This window comes from Melanerpes formicivorus, unplaced genomic scaffold (genome assembly GCF_026170545.1).
Source record: "Melanerpes formicivorus ecotype bairdi unplaced genomic scaffold, bMelFor1.0.p_v2 SCAF_1, whole genome shotgun sequence".
NCBI lineage: Eukaryota > Metazoa > Chordata > Aves > Piciformes > Picidae > Melanerpes > Melanerpes formicivorus.
In genome coordinates this window covers 54,291,966-54,315,560 of record NW_027142353.1, presented here as the reverse complement: position 1 = coordinate 54,315,560, position 23,595 = coordinate 54,291,966, and the positions used below count along the sequence as shown (strand labels likewise).

The 23,595-nt window shown below is 41.2% G+C and overlaps 1 protein-coding gene across 4 annotated transcripts in view; it reads right to left on the bottom strand.

The window, feature by feature from the left end:
* The window catches only part of ATP8A2 (ATPase phospholipid transporting 8A2), a 362,223-nt gene that overhangs the window by 124,798 nt on the left and 213,830 nt on the right, over positions 1–23,595 (bottom strand). The gene's annotated exons all lie outside the window — the stretch shown is intronic.

The following is a 23,595-nucleotide window of genomic DNA, read 5'->3' as shown; positions in this document are numbered from 1 at the left end:
GGAACACAGACCACCATCTGGAAACAGATGCTTGTCAGGCTCTAGAAGTAATTATCAGTAATACCAGACAGCTGTTATCTTCTAAAGTCTTACCTTTTATATACTGGATTGATGGAGCACCATGAATAAAAAACCAAAACCAACACCCACCTCCCACCTCTCCCCCCAAAAAACCAACCAACCAAAAAAAAAAACAACCCCCCAAACCTCAAAACAATTTCAAAATCCTCATGCTTGAAGCTAGAAACTGACTTCATTTCCATCATGGTCAACAAAGACCAGAATCTTCAAAACAAGTGTGCATTGATAGATGCTCTATTTGACTTCCATGTCCTATTTTTACAGTCCCAGAGTTACACTGATACCAACTTATCAGTTACATAATCATAACTGTATTACAGTTTAATTTCTGTATTATGGGAACTCTACTATAAGTGACCTATTTAATAATTAAACACTGAAGAGTTTGCCCAAAGGGGCTGTGAAGTTTCCAGCCTTTTACAAGTTTACAATACACAACTGGGCGTGCCTTGTGCAACTTCATTTGAATTCACTCTTAACCCTCCTTTAAACAAGAAGTTGGACTTGACTGCCTCTCCAAGCTGCCTTCCAAGTAAGGGGATTCTGTAATCCCACAATCCCAGGAGACTGCCATAAGATGCACTGCATAGGTAAAGTCTTTCCAGCATTTCCTTGCACCTAGCCTTCCTCAAGCCTACTTCTTATCTTGTTTAGGCAGATTTTTGAAGCAAGAACTGCTTTACTGGGTTGGAACATTTCTTCATCAGTGGACAGTGAAAGAAGCTTAGGAAAGAATATAAGCAAGAAGGGAAAGTATTCTCTTTTCACCGGTAAATTGGAAACTGGAAGAAAAATCACCAGTTAAAAGGCATCCTGAAACAGTTCATGTGTATCACTGCACTTAGTAGATAACAAAGGATTTCTGTGACTTGTGGCTGTAGTCCCTTTTACAATTCACACTGCACCATGGCACTTTGTTCAGAATTAATCCAAACGTTGTGTGGGAACACTCCCCACCTCCTTTCAGTATGTTTAGCCTGGCATTTACTTGACAAGTTCACACTGTACTGGCTGCAGTAGGTATTGCAGAGCAGCCAAGTGGTGCCCACACCTATTCACCTCTCACTGCCAGAGAGCCCACGGCACTCCCTGCCAGGTATCTTTTCTTACACCATTTTGTCACTCTCATATTCCAGCCCTCTCCTATTGGTGTCACTTATTCCCTTGCTCACTTTTGCAGTTTTAGTATCCTAGCAAAATACCTCAGATTAACAATCAGTTAACTGTATGTCCTACTCAAAATGCACATAAAATCATTAGGAAAGATGACAACAGAAGATTAACAAGACTGCATTGAGGCCTGCAACTGTTTTCATAGATGCAATATCTAAACAGGCTGGAACTCCTGAACATGGGACAGGGGCAATTTAAGGGAGGATTAAAATATTAATGAGATGAACAAGAATAACAACTAGCTGTTCAAACAGACACTGCTGCAAGAGATTATATGAGTGGGCTACACAAAAAGTAAAATGTTTTCACTCAAGACATGGTTGATCTATGGGACTGCCTGCCTAACTGCAAAAAGCAACTGGGGGGGGGGGGGGGGGGGGGAAGGTAAAAAGACTATGACAGAAAGAAAGGTGGAGACCAGATGAATCTGCCAGAGAACCATCACTGTTCACAGATGAAACCAGGAGAGTTGAACTCATTCTAACTCTCTACAGTTGTGCTTACATCTATGCTATCACCATTTTGTTTAATCATCATTCTAACACATTCTCACTGTTCAAGTAAGAAGCAATGACACTGATCTCAAGTAATTTGCCTACAGATATGCCTTGCACAGTAGATGAGCTTTTTTGGACTTAATTCCTACAACTTTTTAAGCCTTCAACTGCTTTCCAGCATGGAATGTTTATTGATTACACCTGACACTGTTCTAAAGTTTGTGCCTTTCTTGTGCTGCCCTTCTTGCAGCTTGCCTTTTAGAACTGCCCTTGTAAGTTTCCTTAAGGGCCTGAAGTTTCATCCTATTTCCATTTAGTTGAAATAAATCAACTTAGTGTAAACTGCAAAATAGTTCTCCGGTTCCTAAAAAAACAAACAACTTCTCTTTCTTTCATGTTGTCAGTCATGCACTTATTTAAATAAGCATTTCACTGTTCCCCTCTACTGCTCTGTCCACAAAAAGGACACAAGACAGACATTCAACATCTCAACTTTTCTCATAACTTATACTGTATGGATAGCTTGAATAATCATCACTCTCTAAATGGTGCTCTAAGGACTCAATTCATGGCCCAAAGTAGCATACTGACCAGTCTCATTCTCACACTTGCAGAGTTTCAACCAGCTGTATACCTCAGCCCTTCAAATGAAATGTATTCTTGGGTACAAAGTCTGAGGTCCCACAAAGAAACCACAATTCATTTGGGCTGTCAGGTAAAGAACTTCATGGTTTCTTCACATGAGAAGAAAGCCAGCCTTAACATACTTCCAGATATGCAGCAATGACGATCCAGGCATTTACCATCTCCAAGCTTCTTGCAATTAATTGCAAATACGAATGAGAGCAGCAATCCTACAAAATAAATGGCTCACAAATCTGAAGCTTGTCTGCCTAGCTAGCAACCTGAGCCTCTGGCTCTGTTCAATTTTCTAGATCACACAGGGAAAAGCAAACTTTAATGGTTTGGTAGCAAATGTTGAGGCCTTTTACAACATTGGCTCATGTTGCCATAACTTCCCACAACTAGTCCTCCCGCAACAGACACTTCTGATTTCATAGACTCAAATGCCTCAGGTTGGAAGGGACTCCTTCATCAAGAGACTAAAACAAAGTTGCCAGACTTGGCGTAGCTGACCCGTGACTAGAAGAAAAGTCCCAAACCAGGCAAATCTTGACTCTTATTTCCAAACAAAGATGTTATTGGTAATAAATAATAAGTAATAATAATATACATTAGTATAGAACTTGGAAAAAGTAAAGCTGTTGAGATGAAAAGCAGCAGACTACCAAAATAAAAGTGACAAATATCCCCTCAACAACCCAATTCTTTCTACTAAAAGCTCCTACCTTACCACAACTGCTTGATGCAGAATCATTAATGACCCTGCTAAAACCACCTTGAGGTCAGTCAGTTACTATAGGAAATAAGTCTAGTGGAAATAAGTATCCAGGCTTCACCAGAGAAAGGATTTTCTGCTATAATTTAGATGGGCAAGAATTAACATCTAGAAATTTTAATGGTCTGCTATTTCCAAAGTCAAATTTGAACTATTTTTCTACTGGCAGGATCCATAGAGGTGAAAATTAGAAGCCAGAACTTCTAATGCCTATGAATCCTGCATGCACCACACACTCTGAAGAGAAAGCACAATCTGTTACAGTTATGACACTGAAAAATAATGGCTCTCCTTGTCTTGTCCAGAGATCACATTATCAAATGCCAATCAACACAAAAGACATCACATACTTCCTCAAAATCTTCATGTCAAGACTCAATCAAATATTCAGCATAAGTGACACATTTATTTTGAATTTCACACACGAGAAATTGCCATACATGGTTTAATGACCAAGTGTTTGAGAGACTAAGGTAATCTTCAAGGCTAGCAAGCTGAAAAAGAAACAACACACAGCCCCCAATCCATCTCAACATTCCTGTTAACAAAATGTACTAAATATATTTGAAGCTGCAACAACGCATGCTTGACTCAGACTTGGTAAGCTCACAGGAAAGCTTGCCAAGTCTGCCTGGCTTGCCAAGCTCCAGGGGTTTGCAAGGCTCAGCTCCACTACTGCTATGAACAAATGGACCCAAAGTTATTAAAGTGATTTTCTGACTGGAAAAAAGAAACCTTTTCATTTTAACTATTACCTAGCTGCCAAAAAGCTGGAAAAGCTTATTTGTAACTCAGCTACAAAATATACATTTTTCTCCAAAGGAACAAGAGGTCCAATTTAAACCTAGAGAAATTCAGACCCAAGACTGAAATCTGGGTTGATATATTTCTGTGTTTATTATAGCAGATACTGCAAAGACCTGAAACGAGTAGGTACTGCGCATAAGGCAAGTGGAACGTGCTGCAAACTGATAACTGGCCTGTGCTTCCCACACTGAAGTCTGGCAGTGTTCAAGTGAGAAACCCCACTGCTGAAGCACTTGATGCCAGCTGTGATGTGGGCACTTTGCCACTACAGAAGGGGGAGGGGAGGAGCGAAAAAAGAAAACAAGCAAACAAATCAGAATATTGCCTCCTTCCAGAGGTCAACAAAAGCCAACAGATGGTAATACTTGGTTCATATTGACTTGAGCTGCAGGCCAACAGGATCTCGAGGTAAAACAGCCCTGCACTGCCATTTTGAGCCACCCAGCCCATCCATCTGCTCTGGAGGATATTTCAGGAAAAGATCAAGCATTATTTTCAAAAACATATTCCCACTTGAGTGAGTTGGAAGGCAATTTTAATTGCATTATTGCTTCATGCATAATTACCGCAACATCAATGCCTGAAATAGTAGGAACTAATTTATTTAAGTGCTCTAAGGCACTGGGATAGCAAATCATCTATTCTAAACTTGTCTATTTATGAAGTGTTGATAATAGACAGCTTAACGAGTACTAGAAATGTTTTCCCCATCCCGCTAAAGGGCACAGAAAGCTAATGTAGGCAGGGCATCAACAATTGCCACAGGCACCAATTACAGCCAGACTGCATGCCTTTACTACTCAGAAATGAGGTAAATTCTCAAAATATCCTCTCTCAGCACACACACATTTTGCATGTTCTTACCAAATAGGCTCATTTGCAGTTTGCCTACTAAAGCAGGTTTGTGTCTCCTGTGCAGTTCATTAATAATGTATCCTGATTAAAAATCTCTCATTACAGATGTGTCTCAAAGTCATGCTCTTATTCCTGCTCAAATGCACACAACATTAAAATAATTCCTTAATTAGAGAATGTACAGCACCAGTTTTATAATATAGGTAAAAAGCCCTATTAATGAGATTTGACAGGGTAGGCATGGCTGCCTGAGACTGCTAAGGAATATTGCCCTTGCTGCTTTTTTTGCCTGCACTGTTGATTAACTCTTCGCTTAAAACAGATATTGTTTTCTGTTGAAAAGAATTTCTCTGGGCACCCCAAGGAATGGAATGGAATAGCACAGCACAGCACAGCATCCAGACCAGACCAGGCCGGAAGAGACCTTTGAGATCCTCAAGTCCAACCCATCATCCAACACTATCTAATCAACTAGACCATGGCACCAAGCACCCCATCCAGTCTCTTCCTAAGCACCTCCAGTGCTTGTGACTCCACCACCTCCCTGGGCAGCCCATTCCAATGGCCAATCACTCTTTCTATGAAGAACTTCTTCCTAACCTCTAGCCTAAATCTCCCCTAGCACAGCTTGAGACTGACCATTTCCAACCTTCTCCCCTAGTGTTAACTATATCTAAAGTTTCGTGCTGCTTTTGTCTCATTAAAAAAACACCTCCCTACGCATTTACAGCAAAGCTTGGTCAGATAAATAGATATCAAAGCAACCAATATAATAGAGATTTCCTGGCTTTTAACACTAATCTATTAAACAAGCCTGAACAGCTGTTATTTTTTCTATTGCTCACTACAGATAGCTTATATTGCAGCATACTGAAGAGCACATTTGATCAGCATCATCATTCCTTACTTATAGAACAGACATACACAGAAAATTGAATTTTTCCCTTAGACATGTTTCCATGCTCTTCCAACCAATCAAGCATTGATGTCCTTCCTCCAAAGCACAGGTAGTATTCAACAAGAGGGACATACAAAGAGCAGAACAGAGAGGAGAGGGGTCTTAAGGGACACAAGAACATCACTCCACCGCTACAGACACTATCAATTCTGGGCCCCTCAGTTTAGGAAGGATGTTGACTTGCTGGAACGAGTCCAGAGAAGGGCAACAAAGTTGGTGAGGGGTTTGGAACACAAGCCCTATGAGGAGAGGCTGAGGGAGCTGGGATTGCTCAGCCTGGAGAAGAGGAGACTCAGGGGTGACCTTATCACTCTCTACAACTACCTGAAGGGAGGTTGTAGACAGGCAGATGATGGTCTCTTCTCCCAGGCACCCAGTACCAGAACAAGAGGACACAGTCTCAGGCTGCACCAGGGGAGGTTCAGGTTGGATGTTAGGAAGAAGTTCTATACAGAAAGAGTGATTGCCCATTGGAATGGGCTGCCCAAGGAGGTGGTGGAGTCGCTGTCATTGGAGGTTTTCAGGAGGAGACTTGATGGGGTGCTTGGTGCCATGGGTTAGCTGTTTGGGTGGGTTGGATTGGTTGATGGGTTGGATGTGATGATCTTGAAGGTCTCTTCCAACCTGGTTTGGTTTATTCTATTCTAAATAAAGGTTTATTCTATTCTAAATTCTTACAGCTTAAATCTTCAGGATAATTCTGAAGACTTTAAAATTAAATGAGAACTAGCAAATCTTTGCTATTTTTCTCAGTGGTTATCATTAGATAACAATCAAGATTCTTGCCCCAGGAGTTCTGAGCATTCTAGAAAGATATCACATCTGCAGATGACTCTGCAGTATACATCAAAGGACTTAAGACGTAACGACATGAGAAGATTGCCTCTTCCAGCAACATTTGGCCCTGATACATTGATTAATATGTTTTAAAAAAGCCAAAAAAAACCCCAACCCAAAACAAAAAAACCCAAAATGCAGAAGGCCATGCAAAGTCTTTTTTAGTTTTTTTACAGTGGGGTTGTGTTTTTCTTTTTTTTTTTGTGTTCCATGATTTAGATGAACATCTAATCAGCATGCCAAATTATGCATGTAATATTTACAATGCTGGTGCAACGAACACGCTGCTCATTACAGCAGATTTGAGAGAGCGTGCTGTAATCTGATTCTTTCATTAAAAAGAATCCCTAAAAAACCTTATGAAACCAAGTACAGAAAGGGTAGGAATATTTCTCCACCTTTTTTTGGTGTGAAGAGTTTCAGGAATTTACTATCTCTCCAGCAAACTAATTGCTGCAGAAGCAATTCTATGGTAACATGATTAAAAATGGCCTGTGTTGCCAGAGGGCTGAGGTACTTGCCAAAAGATGTAGTGAAACTTGACATTTCCCCAGAACATTTCCCTTCTACAAACAGTCAGCTCTATTCTGAATTTATTTTTCCATCTTTCCTTAAGTTTTCTGGAATATCCAGGAATCTGACACTGCTACACTAGGATTTAGAATAGAATAATTTAGAATAAACCAAACCAGGTTGGAAGAGACCTTCAAGATCATTGCGTCCAACCCATCAACCGATCCAACCCACCCAAACAACTAACCCATGGCACCAAGCACCCCATCAAGTCTCCTCCTGAACACCTCCAATGACAGCAATTCCACCACCTCCCTGGGCAGCCCATTCCAATGGGCAATCACACTCTCTGTATAGAACTTCTTCCTAATATCCAACCTGAACCTCTCCTGGCACAGCCTAAGACTGTGTCCTCTTGTTCTGGTCCTGGCTGCCTGGGAGAAGAGACCATCATCTGCCTGACTACAACGTCCTTTCAGGTAGTTGTAGAGAGTGATAAGGTCACCCCTGAGTCTCCTCTTCTCCAGGCTGAGCAACCCCAGCTCCCTCAGTCTTTCCTCATCACGTAGATGTGACACCCTCATGCACTGATTGTTCTAAAAAAAATCAAATGGAAAACCAACATGGCTCAGGACAGTTCAGTCAAGCCCCATCAAGATCCAGATTCAGCATGCCTGCATCATCAAAGGGGTCCAAATCACAATGCTGGGAATTCATCCATGAATATCCTACAAAGTCAGCAGAGCGTCCTGCTCCAGCTGGAAGTTGGGTTGAGATGGCTGGAAGATGTCAGCTGAGAAGAGACAAGACAGGAGCTTGCTGGCTACATCCTGCTCCTATCCCTGTTTAGGGAGGCAGGTGATCTCAGCTACCTGGTTTGCAAGCTGGAAACATCATGCCAGGCCATTGTCCAGGGAAACTCATGCTATAAACTCCCAGTATCATCAGCCACATTCTACAAAAACACTATTAGTAACACTCTTTAGCAAAAAGAAAGGTTTCCCTGACATGGTAGACATGATTATGAACAGGGACTATGGTGTTGTGGCCAATTCAGTAATGAGAACACTTTTGGAGGCTTTGAGTTTGCAGTGTGGTTTTGTTTGGGTTTTGTTAGTGTTGGGTTTTCTTTCACCCTCACATTTGCATAATTATCTTTAACTGCTCTTGACTAGGAGCACATCACTGCAGAACTCAGAATTACAGTTAGACTGTTAATAGCTTGGCATATATTAATCAGAACATATGGTATCTTCTCAGTATATAATAACTCCAGACTCATCTTGATACAACTTTCACAACTGTGTAATTGACCCATATCTCACATAGAAGATAAGGACATGCTATTACATGGTTTTAAATGACCTGCTGGCTTTTCCAAAGCTAAGTGGTATCTTTAACCAATGAAAAAGTAATAGAAATGCTTTGGGGTTGTTATTCTTAATTTGTTCTCTAGTGCTGAAATAGATAGATTAAAAAAAAACACCCAAAACAACAAAAAAAAACCCACAAACATAATTTCAGTATTTCTAAATGAGGAAACATCAGTAGTTCCAGGGGATGTATCCACTTGAAATTTTGCTACTGGATTTTAAGGGCTTAATAAAAACTGTGCCTGAAAGAATAGCACTTTTTGGAACAGAAAATGAGTGAACTGTAAAACAAAGGATGCTGCTACTATCACTTAGAGTAGTAAGAGCAATGGACGGGAAGGAAAGCACAGAAATGTCTACAGTAAAGGTCAACAGGCCCACCAGTCCAGTACTGGATGTAAATGCAAAAGGAAAGGCAATGGGATGGAGAGCGCTCCACAAGTGAAGCCTGATAATACCATGAGTCAAAAGTAAGACTAAACTAGGGCTCACTGCAGCCTGAACAAAGCACATCACCACAAACCTGTAGCAAGGTATATCAACACCTCTCATACCAAAACAAGAACAGAGAAGAGAAGCTTTCACACAAACCTGGCCCCAGAAATTAGCACACAGAATGCAAAAATTCCCCCAATGTTGTGTGCATTTGGGAAGGGAAGAGTGGAAGTGTTGAAACAATACCTCAATATCCACACTGGGATGCTCTGTCCTTGTGCATATGTATCTCTGTGGGACACCGGTGGAATACATCTGGTACCACTCAAGCTAGGGCTGGCCTTACTGTAACCCACAACCCACACCGTGTTACATACGTGTATGAACATGCCAGGCAGTGACTAACAAGCACTCTTTATTTAAGTAGTACTATCCTGCTTTCATATCCAGTTAGCTGGGAAAAAAACCCACCAAAAAAACCCAAATCCAGACCTTATTTACATGCTAGCCCAGGGAGGCCATCGTGAGAACACAGGAAAGTGTAGTAAAGATCCCTTTGAATCTAGAGGTCCAAACCATTGAAGGCTAGAGGTTTAGCAGGATGGAGGAAAATAGAATTGCTTTCAAAAAAGGACCATATAGAACACAGTAATTCATTAAGAAAATGGTAATATTTTTGCTTAGTTGGCTTCTTAGCTGTGTAGCTGGCAGTTTCCATTTAGCCTATGTGTAGCTTACTGAAGCAGAGTTCCCAAACAACATACTGCATTCACTTATATCTGCACATGGTACAAAGGGCATGACAAGAGAAATCTAAGTGATGGATACTCAGTTAATGTAGCTAAAACACAGCTGTGCATTCTTACTTCTTGGATATGAACCCTGGCAATCTCTTACAGCAATCAAAACTATTTTAAGATTTCCAAATGCATTCCCAGTACCAACTGACTACAGTTGATGGTTACTAAGACCCTGACTGTCACTACTCAACCATTTTACAGGACATTTCATTTCAATCCTTTCCTTTCTTACTTTTATTTGCAGAATTCCCTTATGTTGTATGAACAAATGTTAAGTTCACAGATTTTGCTTTTCTTGTCACCACATAAAGGAATCCTTCTGCAGAGCTGCTGAATTAAGTGTAATAGGAGCAGTTCTGTAGCAAGGTCATTTCAGGTCTGGAACCACAGTTCCCTTAGGATTCCCTATTATGGCTACATGAACAGCCAGGTTCCTCTTGCAAGTCTGGTTTCCCTCCTTCTTCCCTATGAAACAAAATTCAGTCTCTGTAAGCCCTTGCATTAAGCTACTTTTATCCAGGAATTTCATAAAAAGTTTTCTGATAGCTTGGCGCCCAAGGAAAAGAGTAAAATTAGGCACAGAAAAGCCAAACCACTACAGAAACCGTAGCTCATCTTCTGTCATACTGACAGGAGTAAATCTTTACAACAGTAATCTCAGGAGTACCCCACGTTTCTCATGACCTGCAACTCCATTAGCACTGCAGCAGAGACAACATTCTAGCCTAAAACTCTGGTAATGGTGGCAACGAGCAGTGTGAGCAGTCTGGCAGTGTAGGCCTAGAGCCTGACATGGTGGTAAGCTGTGTCCAGCATGGGTGCAAAAGTGGCTAGCAGTGTAGCAGAATAGTGCTGTGCCTGCACCATGTAACTAAAGCAGGACACTGGTAGCTATAAACACAGAGAGTTATCTCAGAATAACAGTGCACATGTGCATCAACAACCTTGAGTGTTAGTACTAGTTTAACCAATAATCAATAGTAGTACAGTGTGTGGTCACACGTGAGGAACCAATGAAGCTATGCCAGCAATGCTCTCTGAGTTTATAAAAGTTGTAAAGGTTCCCTTAATACACACTTCTATGCACTTCTCTTACTAGCCTGTCAGCACTACTATCCACTCTGTACTATGCTTGCATTGTAATCGAACAACACTGGAGCAATAGAGGAACAATACTAGATCATATTGATCAGCTGTATTGATTCCTCTCTCCGTCGTCTATATAAAACTACCAGGAAACATGTTACAAGCTAAAAGACTCCCCACTATGTACTTGATCTTACATTTGCTCCCTTTTTATTTATTAATACAACTGCTTTCTTGGTCAGTGGTACAAACTCAAAGTAGAACAGGACTTATCACTTTCGTTTTCACACAACCGCTTTTAAGCATGCTACCCTTTCCCTACAGGCTCTCAGGCTTGTCCACAAAGCCTCTCCCCTGCTCTCCTTGCCACTTCTCTCGTGGAAAACACATACAATAGTATCACAGTATCACAGCATAACTTAGGTTGGAAAGGACCTCGAGGATTATCGAGTCCAACCTATCAACACAGACCCCATGACTAGACCATGGCACCAAGTGCCACGTCCAATCTCTCCTTGAACGCCTCCAGGGTCGATGACTCAACCACCTCCCTGGGCAACCCGTTCCAATGACAAATGACTCGCTCGGTGAAGAACTTCCTCCTCACCTCGAGTCTAAACCTCCCCTGGTGCAGCTTCAGACTGTGTCCCCTTGTTCTGGTGCTGGTTGCCTGGGAGAAGAGACCAAACCCTTCCTGGCTACAACCACCTTTCAGTAGTTGTAGAGGGCAATGAGGTCACCCCTGAGCCTCCTCTTCTCCAGGCTAAACAATCCCAGCTCCCTCAGCCTCTCCTCATAGGGCTTGTGTTCAAGGCCTCTCACCAGCCTTGTTGCCCTCCTCTGGACACGTTCAAGTGTTTTGATGTCCTTCTTAAACTGAGGGGCCCAGAACTGGACACAGTACTCAAGGTGCGGCCTAACCAAAGCAGAGTACAGGGGCACAATGACTTCCCTGCTCCTGCTGGCCACACTATTCCTAATGCAGGCACTATTCCTAATAGTGGCAGTTTAAGTCTAAATGTATTCCTTTACATGCTGGCGAAAGCTAAAAGACTTGACTACTAAACATCTTTTGCCAAAACATGCAGCACATTCTAAGCACGTGCAATCATTTCACTGGAAAATGACTCATTTATGTACCTCTTGCTAAAGAAACAATGTTTTAACTTCTTGAAAGCAATTAGCTTGCTTTCACTGCAATATATAATGAAACGCTTTGGTGTGCCTTTAAAGCATTCACTGTATTTTCTGACAGAGCTGTGTACCCCCCCCCCTAAAAAATAATAATGTCAAAGCATCAGGAAAAATACCTTAGAGGAGAAAAACCTAGAAGTTCATTCACAGGAGGAGCTATGCATTCACATGATTCCCGAATTCAGGCCAACATTTCACGATGTGGCTTTGGAAGGGGATCGCACGCGTGCTCGCTCCATCAAGCAAGCAGCACAGGCTGCTTCTTTTTATGAACAACTCTCCTACAAACATTGGGTAGTAAAGGAGAAACAAAGGCACAACGAGGATGCTTGCTACGAACCAGTCCTCGGTTTCACAGCATTTTGCAAATAAGTTTTTAACAAGAGCAAGCCAACTGACACCATTATCTCCCTGCTGGAAAACCCTTCACTGCAAATGACCACCAAAAAGCCTTTGAATGTGGGCCAGCAATATCCCTCTGCTTTAGATAGGGCTTTTAGCAAGTTCCACAAAACTATAATAAGACTGAGTGGTTATGCACAATACAAATTTGAGATGGCAACTGAGGTGACACTCACAGGAATGAGGTCTGTAAATGAGGTTTTAGCTTAGGCAGTGCTGGAAGCTGCAACTCAGAATAAAAAAGTATTTGTCATCTTTTGCACAACATAGAGGGACCAAAATTAGCCATAAACTTACTTGAGAATTAGGAAAATGGATATAATAAAAATGTTATTTGGACAAGGCTCCACAGGGGGTTTATATCCTGAGTTCCATGATCTAACTTCAGTAAAGAGCAGGAATATTGATAGTTTTTAACACAGCAGACAGTGGGAGGCAGGGAAACACACAGAAAGCATGCTATACAATGATACACTTAATCTACATGGAACAGCATGACTATCTGCTGTACAAAGTTCCTTCTAGCTCTCCAACAGCAGTTGTATCTCAGAACTAGACTCAGGTGTGAAAAAGCATCTACAGAGTACAAGAGGGGACAAGCAGATGTTTTCCATTCACAAGTCAACTAAATGAGATGCAGAAGATGCATGTCTACTCCCTCTCCATTAGTTCTTGGAACACTGAGCTCTTCAAAACAGAGCAAGGGATTCAAACATTTTTCTCTACAGATATCCTGTATTATATGAAAACTTATCCAACTGTATCAGTGATGTGTTTCCCCTCATTGCATTCTCCCTTCATTCTAGATAGAAACAGCAGACATCTTTAGAAAAGTAGTTCCCTTGGTGCAGAATGTAACAATTTAACATCTGAGTTGAGACACACTAATCATACATCCATTTAGGTTGGAAAAGATCTTTAATAATGACAACTACAATCATTAAACTAACACTGCCAAGTCCACCACTAAGCTATGTCTCTAAGCACCATATCCACAGGTCTTTTAAATATCTCCAGGAATGGCAACTCAACCACTTCCTCGGGCAGTCTGTTCAGTGGCTTGACAACACTAAGACCTCTCAAAAACTCAAGAACCAATACAGTACATTGTGCAAATGGAAAGCAACCAGAACATATGAAGACTAATCAGCTATATGGAAAGACTTCTATTCAAGTCCAATGCACTACCATTTCTTTTTTCCTGAGAAGCATAGCAGTCCTCATAAGATATTGCTTACTGAAGAAAGCTCTGCACGAGCATCTGAGTTCCAGAAAGTCTTATGCACAGTTAGCAAAGGCAGTTCTATCAGAACAGTCAAGCCTATTTCAGGCCAATGGCTCATCCCACGTAGATGCCTGTCTTCAACAGTGCATGCAAACCAGGAAAGAGGATGGATGATACGATTTCCAGGTACTTTCCCAGTATTTGCAAATATCCAGCTTTGTAGGTTTTTTTCAGTCTCCTGTGCCTTGCTTAGGTAAGGCACATGCAACAGCTTGCTTTTTTTTCTGGTTCTTTTCCTGTTTCCTCTTAAGTCTGTATAAACATCCTGCAATACAATATCCTTTGACAAGGAGTTTTTAGGTAGGACTTCAAAACACTGAGCTTAAGCTCAGTCCTTTACATGAGGCAGAAAGCTACTGCAGCAGTTGACAGATTTATTTTTAGGACCTACCTGACTAGCAAGGGGAAGGAATACTATGAACAGGACACCAGTGAGTCAAGTATAGCTGAGGCAATGTTTCTCATCAAATTTCAAGAACTCCATTGGCTGGGTTAATAAACAATATTGAACACCTAATAACCAACTGTTCCTAGAAAATAGGGCTGGTGACAAATACATATGGAACAGAGAGGTACCCGGATCACCTACAGATGTTTTTGAACCAGAACAGGGAAAAAACCCACCTGTTGTAAGTAGTGTGCCAAAAGGTAAGACAAGTAGTCTCTTAGTCTAGGCATCAGAACTATTTCTCCAATGGCAAAAGCATTTGAACTGAAAAACACCTTTCACTGCATATGGCTCACAGCTAGTCTGAAATCTGGCACCCTCAACCCATGTGGTCCTTTAAGCTATCTTGTCAGGCTTAGTACCCTCAAATATCCTCTTATCCTGCCCTATATCCCACAATACATCTCACTAATACACGGACCTAATTTTTTCCAGGACTTCAAAGTGTAAAAAAATAAAATAAAATAAAATCACCCTCATAGCTGGCCTACTCAGGCCATGTACAAAGGGCCAAAGAAGGCAGTCAACCTGCTGTTCCTCCATGTTGTAACACTGAGCAACGCAGACACAAGCCAGGCCACATGTGTAAGCCTAGGTGATCAGCTCTCTGGAAGAACTGAGAAATACAGCACAGTAGAGAATCATCTGAAATGAAATGAAGCAAACAATCCTTGTATTACATGGGGCTCTCAGCCTCCAGCTGCTGAGAAGCACCTTCCACAGAGAGTAATTTCAACTCCAGATTGGATATCACAACAGACAGTGACTTAGTGTTTTATTTAAAGCTCTGTCTTCCACACTGCAGCACAACCACCTACTCAATTTGAACAGCAGGTTTTAAGCCTGCGGAACAAACTAGCCAGGCTATCGTTTCAGTTTAAACCAGGCTTAGAGTGCTCACAGAACATTTGGAATCAATTTAAGTGGATTTACAATCACATTGCAGTTAAACCACTGTAACTTCCTTGTGTAGGCAAGCTCATATGGCAGGCAAGGGAACATTTGTTTACAGTTTGGATGACTGTGTGAGCTGAAAGAGGATGTCAGAAGTAGCCTTTGCTTCACTGCTTAGGGATTTCAGCACTAAGGGTTGAAAGGTGGGAGGAAAAAAAGCTTATTGTTTTGCTTCCAGTACTCAAATATTAGATGTAACCTTAAACCACTTTACACCGGGATTTGTCTCAGGTGCTCAATTCTAAGAACAGAGTATAGTGCAGTATATGGCAAAGTCCAACCATTTCTGGGGACATACATCCAGAATTTATATATCAGATCTTCTACAGCCTTACTAGGCAAATTCAGGTAATTCATAAAATTTAATTAATGCTTTTAACCCCAAACTTCGCTTTTAATCTTGCTTAATCCCTGGAACCACCATTCAGTTTTTACTGCCATGATGTTACCTTTACAGATATTTTTAAAGTGGCAAGTGATTACTTGCATCAGTGACCTTGCCATTCAAAAGGTACATTCGAAACGTTTCTGCACCCAGGAGTGTTCAAAGTAACAGAGGAAAAGCCCCAGCCTCAGAACTACCATGTATATGACACTGCTAACTCCTGCGCTACACTAGGCTGGAAGTCTCTTGGAATAGGTTGACATGCAAACACTTGGTCCTCAGTGCCTTCAGTCATTCCCAGGGAGCTATTCTTCTACCTCGTTTGCCATCTTAAGCATGAACACACATTCCTTTTGCTCATATACTACACTGTCCTAATTGAAGGGTACTAAGTGAAAAGGATTTGACAAGTTGGGAAATATTTTTCCTCAAGTAAAAGCTACAGCAGCTGGATTTTAATAATCTCAATTACTCCACAATCAACATGCCCTCTCTTTGGGGTAAGAATATTTTTCACATTGCTGAACCAGAGCAAAAGTTACTTCATTCTCCAGCTGAAATCACCACCTCGGTGCCAGAACTACAGTACGACCATTTTACACGTTTCGGACTTCAAGCTCAGACACTGAAAAACAGACCACAGGTGAGAAAAGAGGTTATTTGCTACAAAAGCTTTTGCCTTCTGCCCAGTGTTAAGGAAACAAGATATAATAAAATGAGGAGTTTCTGGGGCTCCTGTGGGGTAATTTTTTATATAACAGAGCACTTCTCTGAAGAAATAACTTCATGTGAATACTTTAGAGTATTGGGAAGCAAGCTTCTTATGATAAAAAAAATGAAGGAAAAAAGTTAGATAAGATAGAATAGAATAGAATAGAGCAGAGCAGAGCAGGTTGGAAGAGCCCTTCAAGACCTGCACAGTAAATAAAGAGCATTAATTTTATACGGCAAGTTCACAGCATGATGGAAGTATGTGTACTACTGAACTTTAAGATCAACACATATTCACTCTTATGGATAAACCTAGAGGTTAAATCATATTGACTCAGAGTTGACCTTATTGCTTTCTACAACTACCTGAAGGGGACTTGTAGACAGGCAGAGGTTGGTCTCTTCTCCCAGGCAACCAGCACCAGAACAAGAGGACACAGTCTCAGGCTGCGCCAGGGGAGGTTTAGGCTAGAGGTTAGGAGGAAGTTTTACACAGAGAGAGTGATTGGCCATTGGAATGGGCTGCCCAGGGAGGTGGTTGAGTCACCATCACTGGAGGTGTTCAGGAGGAGACTTGATAGGGTGCTTGGTTGCATGGGTTAGTTGATTAGGTGGTGTTGGATGATAGGTTGGACACGATGATCTTGAAGGTCTCTTCTAACCTGGTTTATTCTATTCTAAAACAAGATACTATGCTCAAAATTGCGGTTGGTTTCCCCCCCAAAATGAACAGAAGAGCCAAAAAGAATATTGGTAGTTATAGGTTCTAATTGTATATAACATCATTGTCAAGGTAAGTTATAACATGCAGCCCATAGAAAAAACAAACAAACCTTTTCTTCAAACAGAAATCTTGCAAGATAATTTCTAATACAGCACAACACTGCTCTTCAATACCACACTAGATTCAGTCATAACCAACAACTTCAATGTCTAACAAAGGTGAACAATACTATCTTGAGAGAAATCCAGGGATGCAAAAGAATGTGCACCCTGGCTAGTTTGAAACAAACACATACGGCACAACAGCTTATTTCTCATAGCTGAGAGTGTTCCCTACTTGCACATTGCAGTTACAGAGATATTTCTCTCAGCTTTCTCTGCATGCATCGCCATCAGCTTGCCAAAATTACAGATACTACAGGCAAGTTATGAGCTCCCAGTGTTCCAAAAAGACATGTAAGAGTTTTGAAAAAGCACAATGAGAAGCTCATCTTTTCACTTACACAATTCCACTAATTCCTCCCATACTTACACCACATTAAGGCAAAACTGATAACACTTATGAAATGGAAACATACTGTGGTAGTTTTGGGCAGTTTTCCACAGGCCTTGAACAGAAAGTAGTAGAATGTAAATAAGTTATCATTGGATGCAGAAGGAAAATAATGATAAGGTCTAAACAACCCCACTGGGCTGATATTTAGCATGAAGTTAGCTGTGTACACTAACTCTCTCTCTTTTTTACTTCCTCACTCTAGCTTGCTGAGCTTAGCTGCATTGCTTTGTTGTGGTGAAGTAATAACAAGCTCTGCTCTTCTCTTTCCCTTGTCCTATGTAGAGGGGTGGAAGGGGAGAGGAGAGAGGGAAGCCGTTGGTAACCCCCTGGTTTTGTCCAGGGGGGTTCTTGTGTTGTTTATAAATTGTAAACACCTGTAAAATATTGTATATTTTATATATATTCACTGCATTTCATATTTCTAGATTGCAGTTGTGCTTGTAAATATAGCTTCATTTGCTTTCAACTGACCTGGTCTGGCAATTTTATGTTGGGGAATAATTTCAACCCACCACACACAATTAAGACTACAGTACAGTAATTACTAACTTACTTATATTAATGGAATTCTGGAAAGAACTTGCTAACTACATACAGCTTAGTTGTCAGTATTTGAAGGCAAAACTAAACCTCCCTCATGAAGACATTCTTCTAGAGAAGTAGTTAAATCTCAACAGTGAGGAAGATTATCTGTTTCACTAAAATAAACCTTTAAAAAGTTACTAACATCACTATGTTCCTGTCAACATCAACATACAAAAGAGAGAACCAGCAAAATAGCTTCACCTTTGAAGAGGGGTGTTTTTCCAATATTGGTACTTGTATTGTGCAGAAGTTCACCTGAGATAAGGGAACCAGCAAAGAGAAGGCAATTACTCTGTGCCATGAGAAACTAGACACAGAATGTGGACTTCAGATGGGTGCCTTGTAAGAACTTTGAGGAAAAAGACAAAAAGACAATTAAAAAGTGTGATGAGAAAAAAGTTAACACACTTCAAAAGCAAACGGGCTTCGGGGTAAAGTAGGGGTTCCTGAAGAGTACAAATGAGCTTTTTTTGGCTTGTTTTTACTGCTTCATTTTGGTTTTTTATTTAAAAGTGACTCACAAACCTTCTGCAGATAGTTCTAGAGTTTAATAATTTAGCCCACGGATGATGCTTTGTTAACGGCATGCATCAGACGCTATCACTGGAAAACTGGATAGAAGCCCAGATGTCTGGTTTAAGACCATTTTTATTTCCTACATTTTCAAAACACTGCATGGGGCTTTAGCTGCACGACTCAGATGAACTTAATGAGAGTCATGCAGCTATGCCTGCATATGCTGCTTTGAAAATTGGAAGGCAGTGTTTTGGGTTCTGTTTTTCTGAGGCTCTCCCTGGAGTGATTTAAAGCTGTTTTTTCCTCTCACTCTTTTCTCTAAAGGTCTTCTACACATCACCTCACCACATCTGACAGATAAATAGTTTAAAACTTTGGACACTTCATTTTTCAAAGACACCAGTACTCAGAGCTGTGTCGTACCGTGGAACTAAACAGTAAACAGCAAGGCAATTAAATTCAGCCAGTTGTGTTTATGTGCTCACAGAATGCTCAATTTAACCACAGTATGCTACTTGAAATCAGAATACTGCTGTGGGCACTAGGCAGAATTACCACTTGGTATCAATGCATGTCACTTAGTATGATTGGGTTTGACTTACTGTAAACCATTTTAATATGTACACATGAACTGCAGTACATGCACTTCATTACACTCCACACATTTCTATTGGAAAGCCATGGCATAAATCATAGATTAAGGGAAAAAACTATATATATATGATATGTATTATTTACAACATGTAAAAAAAAATTGGCTATATTTATGCTCATAAGCTCTAAGAAAAATTTTACTGTATTCTCTTCTGAGTAGTTTAAAACACAGATTTCTTTATTTGCTTTAATTTTATTGAAGCAGGAGTGATAATCATCCCTTTTTTGAACTTATAAATTCCCTGTTAAAAAGCCCTGGCCACAAGTCATCTCTCAGCTTGCAAATTTGCCTCAAGTCCTAACAGACAAAGCTTGAGAAAGAACCAGGACTGCACTCTAACTTTTCAATTCTGCAGTGATGCTGCAGCAGGCGACTAAGACGGAATATCAAGATTGTTACTTCTCAACTTTCAGCACTGATTTTATAGAAATAAATGATATGCAACACCATGTAAATCCTTTACAACTTCATAACAGGTTCTGAGAGAAAGAGCAAGCACTACAGGCAGAATCACTTCAGGGAACCCTATCTAGATCAGAAAACATATAAATAATTGGAAGAAAAAAAATATTATCTGTGGTAGGCCAGTAAGAGTAACTCACAGGGTGGGGAGGGAAATAAATCAACTGCAGCACAAGTATTTCCTTCATAGAGGAAAGATGTGTACACCAACACTACTGATGGATGAGCTACACTTCTGAATTGCGATCATAATCATTACACAAGCCATGACCCCCTGCAAAAGACTCTCCTGAGACTTTGAGATCTTCCTGATCCTGACCAGGAGTAACATGATAGATGACTACCAAAAGTGACACAATGAGCTTGCCCTCCCATAGGGTTTACCCAGGATGACAGTTTCTTCACGTTTCCTGCATTTCTTAAGACCCCTGGACTCTAAAGAGACTCATTCTAACTCAAAATACACACACAATGCATCCTGTGCCACCCCAGTGACAATCTGTCATCCTCCAGATACTCCTCAGCTGTCAGTTTTGAACAGTATTGGCTAAATCCTTCAGTTCACTGAAACATTATGGAATAAGATCTTCTTACATTCAGTTGCATTAGGTGTTAATATTCTTTGCTGAAGAGATTGATTTTAGGTAAACATTGAAAAACAGGCAGGCAGCACTGAGACAATGTATCACCAGAGAACAGCGGCCTGGAGGAAGTAGGGAACTGCCCCAACCCTCACACAAAACCCAACCATGCTGTTTTCCTCCAAGAAGCAGCTCGCTCTCCTTCCTACCATGGCTGTTGCACTTCTGGACAGAGAATAAGCAACACCCAGTAATATTTTTATCTAAAATGCAGATGGGTCTGACTGCCATATGAAAGTATTCTTCTAAATTTGGAATTCAATTTTCCAGCTTTGGACACAAATCAGATCCAGAAAAGAAGTTTCTACACAGTTGTGGTAGCCACTGATATCTCGTGTTACCTGAAAATGTAAGAGAGTGATATCAGAAGTTAGGCAGCTTAGTAATTCCTGATAAATTCCTCTCAGAACAACCTGAACAGTCACAGTCATGTATCATTGCCTTCTGTAACCCAGAGAGAAAAAAGGCTGACACCCAGTTTGCATTCCAGAGGCATCCATCTGAAATGAATCTTTGTTAATACCTTCCAAGAACATGCTATTGCCCCTGTGTGAATTCTGTGTCACATGCACAGCAGCTCATCTCCAGGATGTCAAAGCAAATACATTTCGTTAACGCATGGGGATGGTACTAGTGAGCTGAGTACATTCTGGGGCAAAGCAGACACCATTCAAGATTCCTCAAGGGAGAAAGAGCACAGTGGGAGGCCACCACACTGTCTAATCACCATGATCAGCGTATCACCCATGTTGAACACAATAAATTTCCCTGGGTATGTGCAAGGGCTCAAGTGCAAACCATCAAAACATCAGCTCCCTAGTTCAGCATAATACAAAGAGGAGAAATGCATCTTGGAAAAATGCATTAAGGATACAAAAGGACATGTGCATTGATGCAACTAAATTCAAAATGCCTGTAAGGAAATAGCTGAAACTCACTAATCATCAATAGGATATGTTAAACTATTCATTCTCCAATGGACCTGTGCTGAACTTCCAGCTGTTTGAAGTACTGTGACCGTTTGAGGCTGTCCCCTTAAGAAAAGGAATTGTGGTCTGATGTTTGTAAACGAAAGACAGATCTAAACTAATTTCATTGGTAGATTGGGGGAAGCACCTTTTGAACTGGGAGTGCAGCAGAGAATCCTGGGCATTCCTGCACTTTTCCTCAGTCTTGCTTTTCCCCCTTTGCAGCTCACAGTGTTCTGGGCTCTCGGCCAGGCTTGACCTTGAAGCAGATAAAGCCTCTTCTACCATCCTAACACATAACTGCTTTTAATGAATTTTCTCTTTTCTCTCTTTCTAACCCTCTCTGGGGAAAGGGGGAGAGAAGGGGGAGCAGAGGTGGGGAACCCCCTCAGCAGAGGGGGCAACTCTCATTTCTGTGCTACTTGGTTGTACATTTCTGTATATATTGTAAATACTGTAAATTCTGTATATACTTCCTTGCGCTTCCCTAAACTGCTTTGTAAATATACAGCACCCACTGCTTTGCTAATTCAGCTGTGAGTTTTTTTTTCCTTTCCCTTCAATTTTCCTTCCCTCTACTCACAGTGGGGGGGAAGGGCCTGGCCTTTCCCCCAACCCTACAACAAGTACTAAAGAGAAACCTGGAAGTTTGTTTTTATCTTGGTACTATTGTAATTTTTTTTGTCATGCCTACCCCACTCTGAGTCCATTCCCTAGCACTGGGGGAAAGGCTGTGACTAACAATTTTTATGAAGGTATCCCTTCTGCTTTACAGCAGACTGTAAACATTTTCATGGCAAAGCAAGTTACCTTCAGGTGGTGCATACACAAACATGCACATTTAATTTAGAAGGAAATTTCTAATGGATTGGAAGGAAAGAAGCCTATCAGTGCTACAAAACACCATGCGAGTTTCCAGGAAAAGGCCTTCAAACCTCTAATTCCTCTCTGCTTTAGTTCCACCATGCAGCAGAGAGCAACTGAACAAATCTGGTATTAGCTCAAAAGATTTTTATTTTTTTTTAGGGTGGAATTTCCTAGAACAGTTTGGCAAAAAAAAAGTAATGAATTATTTTTGGAACATAAACTGGGGATGTAGAAAGATGCTTTCACTTTCTATACTAAACAGCTTTCTGCTTATGTGACAATCACTTAATATGTTTTTTGTCTGTTGTTACAAACAAGCCCAACAAATCAAACATGAAAGCATATGAAATGACACATTACCACTCCCCTTACTCAGCCAGGCAGAGAGGGACCTGGAGGTGCTGGTTGATGGTAGGATGAACATGAGCCTGCAGTGTGCCCAGGCAGCCAGGAGGGCCAGTGGCATCTTGGCCTGCATCAAGAACAGTGTGGCCAGCAGGAGCAGGGAGGTCATTCTGCCCCTGTACACTGCACTGGTTAGGCCACACCTCGAGTACTGTGTCCAGTTCTGGGCCCCTCAGTTTAGGAAGGATGTTGACTTGCTGGAACGAGTCCAGAGAAGAGCAACAAAGTTGGTGAGGGGTTTGGAACACAAGCCCTATGAGGAGAGGCTGAGGGAGCTGGGGTTGCTCAGCCTGGAGAAGAGGAGACTCAGGGGTGACCTTATCACTCTCTACAACTACCTGAAGGGAGGTTGTAGACAGGCGGAGGTTGGTCTCTTCTCCCAGGCACCCAGTACCAGAACAAGAGAACACAGTCTCAGGCTGTGCCAGGGAAGGTTCAGGTTGGATGTTAGGAAGAAGTTCTATACAGAAAGAGTGATTGCGCTCTGGAATGGGTTGCCCAGGGAGGTGGTGGAGTAGCCATCATTGAAGGTGTTCAGAAAGAGACTTGATGGGGTGCTTGGTGCCACGGGTTAGCTGTTTGGGTGGGTTGGATTGGTTGATGGGTTGGACGCAATGATCTTGAAGGTCTCTTCCAACCTGGTTTGGTTTATTCTAATAAAGGTTTATTCTAATATCAAAGCACAATTGCAACTAAACCATTTTTTTCCTAAAACAAACATGCATGTCAAAAATTACTTTTATTTCTTCAACTACTTTTAAAAGTTGACAGACTCAGTTGTGAGGCAGAGCCGTGCAATAAAAAGGGATTCTGCATTTTACTGTCTAATCTGTGATTTGAGGGGGGGAAAAAATTAAGGAAGACTATACTCAGCATGGTGTTGCACCTCCCAGCAGAGGAGCCACACATGTAACAGTACTGGCTTGGAATGAGTTGGTGTCTTCCAAAAGATGACACTGCTGCAGGACCCTGATATTTTGTGGAATAAAGTGGGCAACCCTCAAAATGCACACCTAAGGTTGAC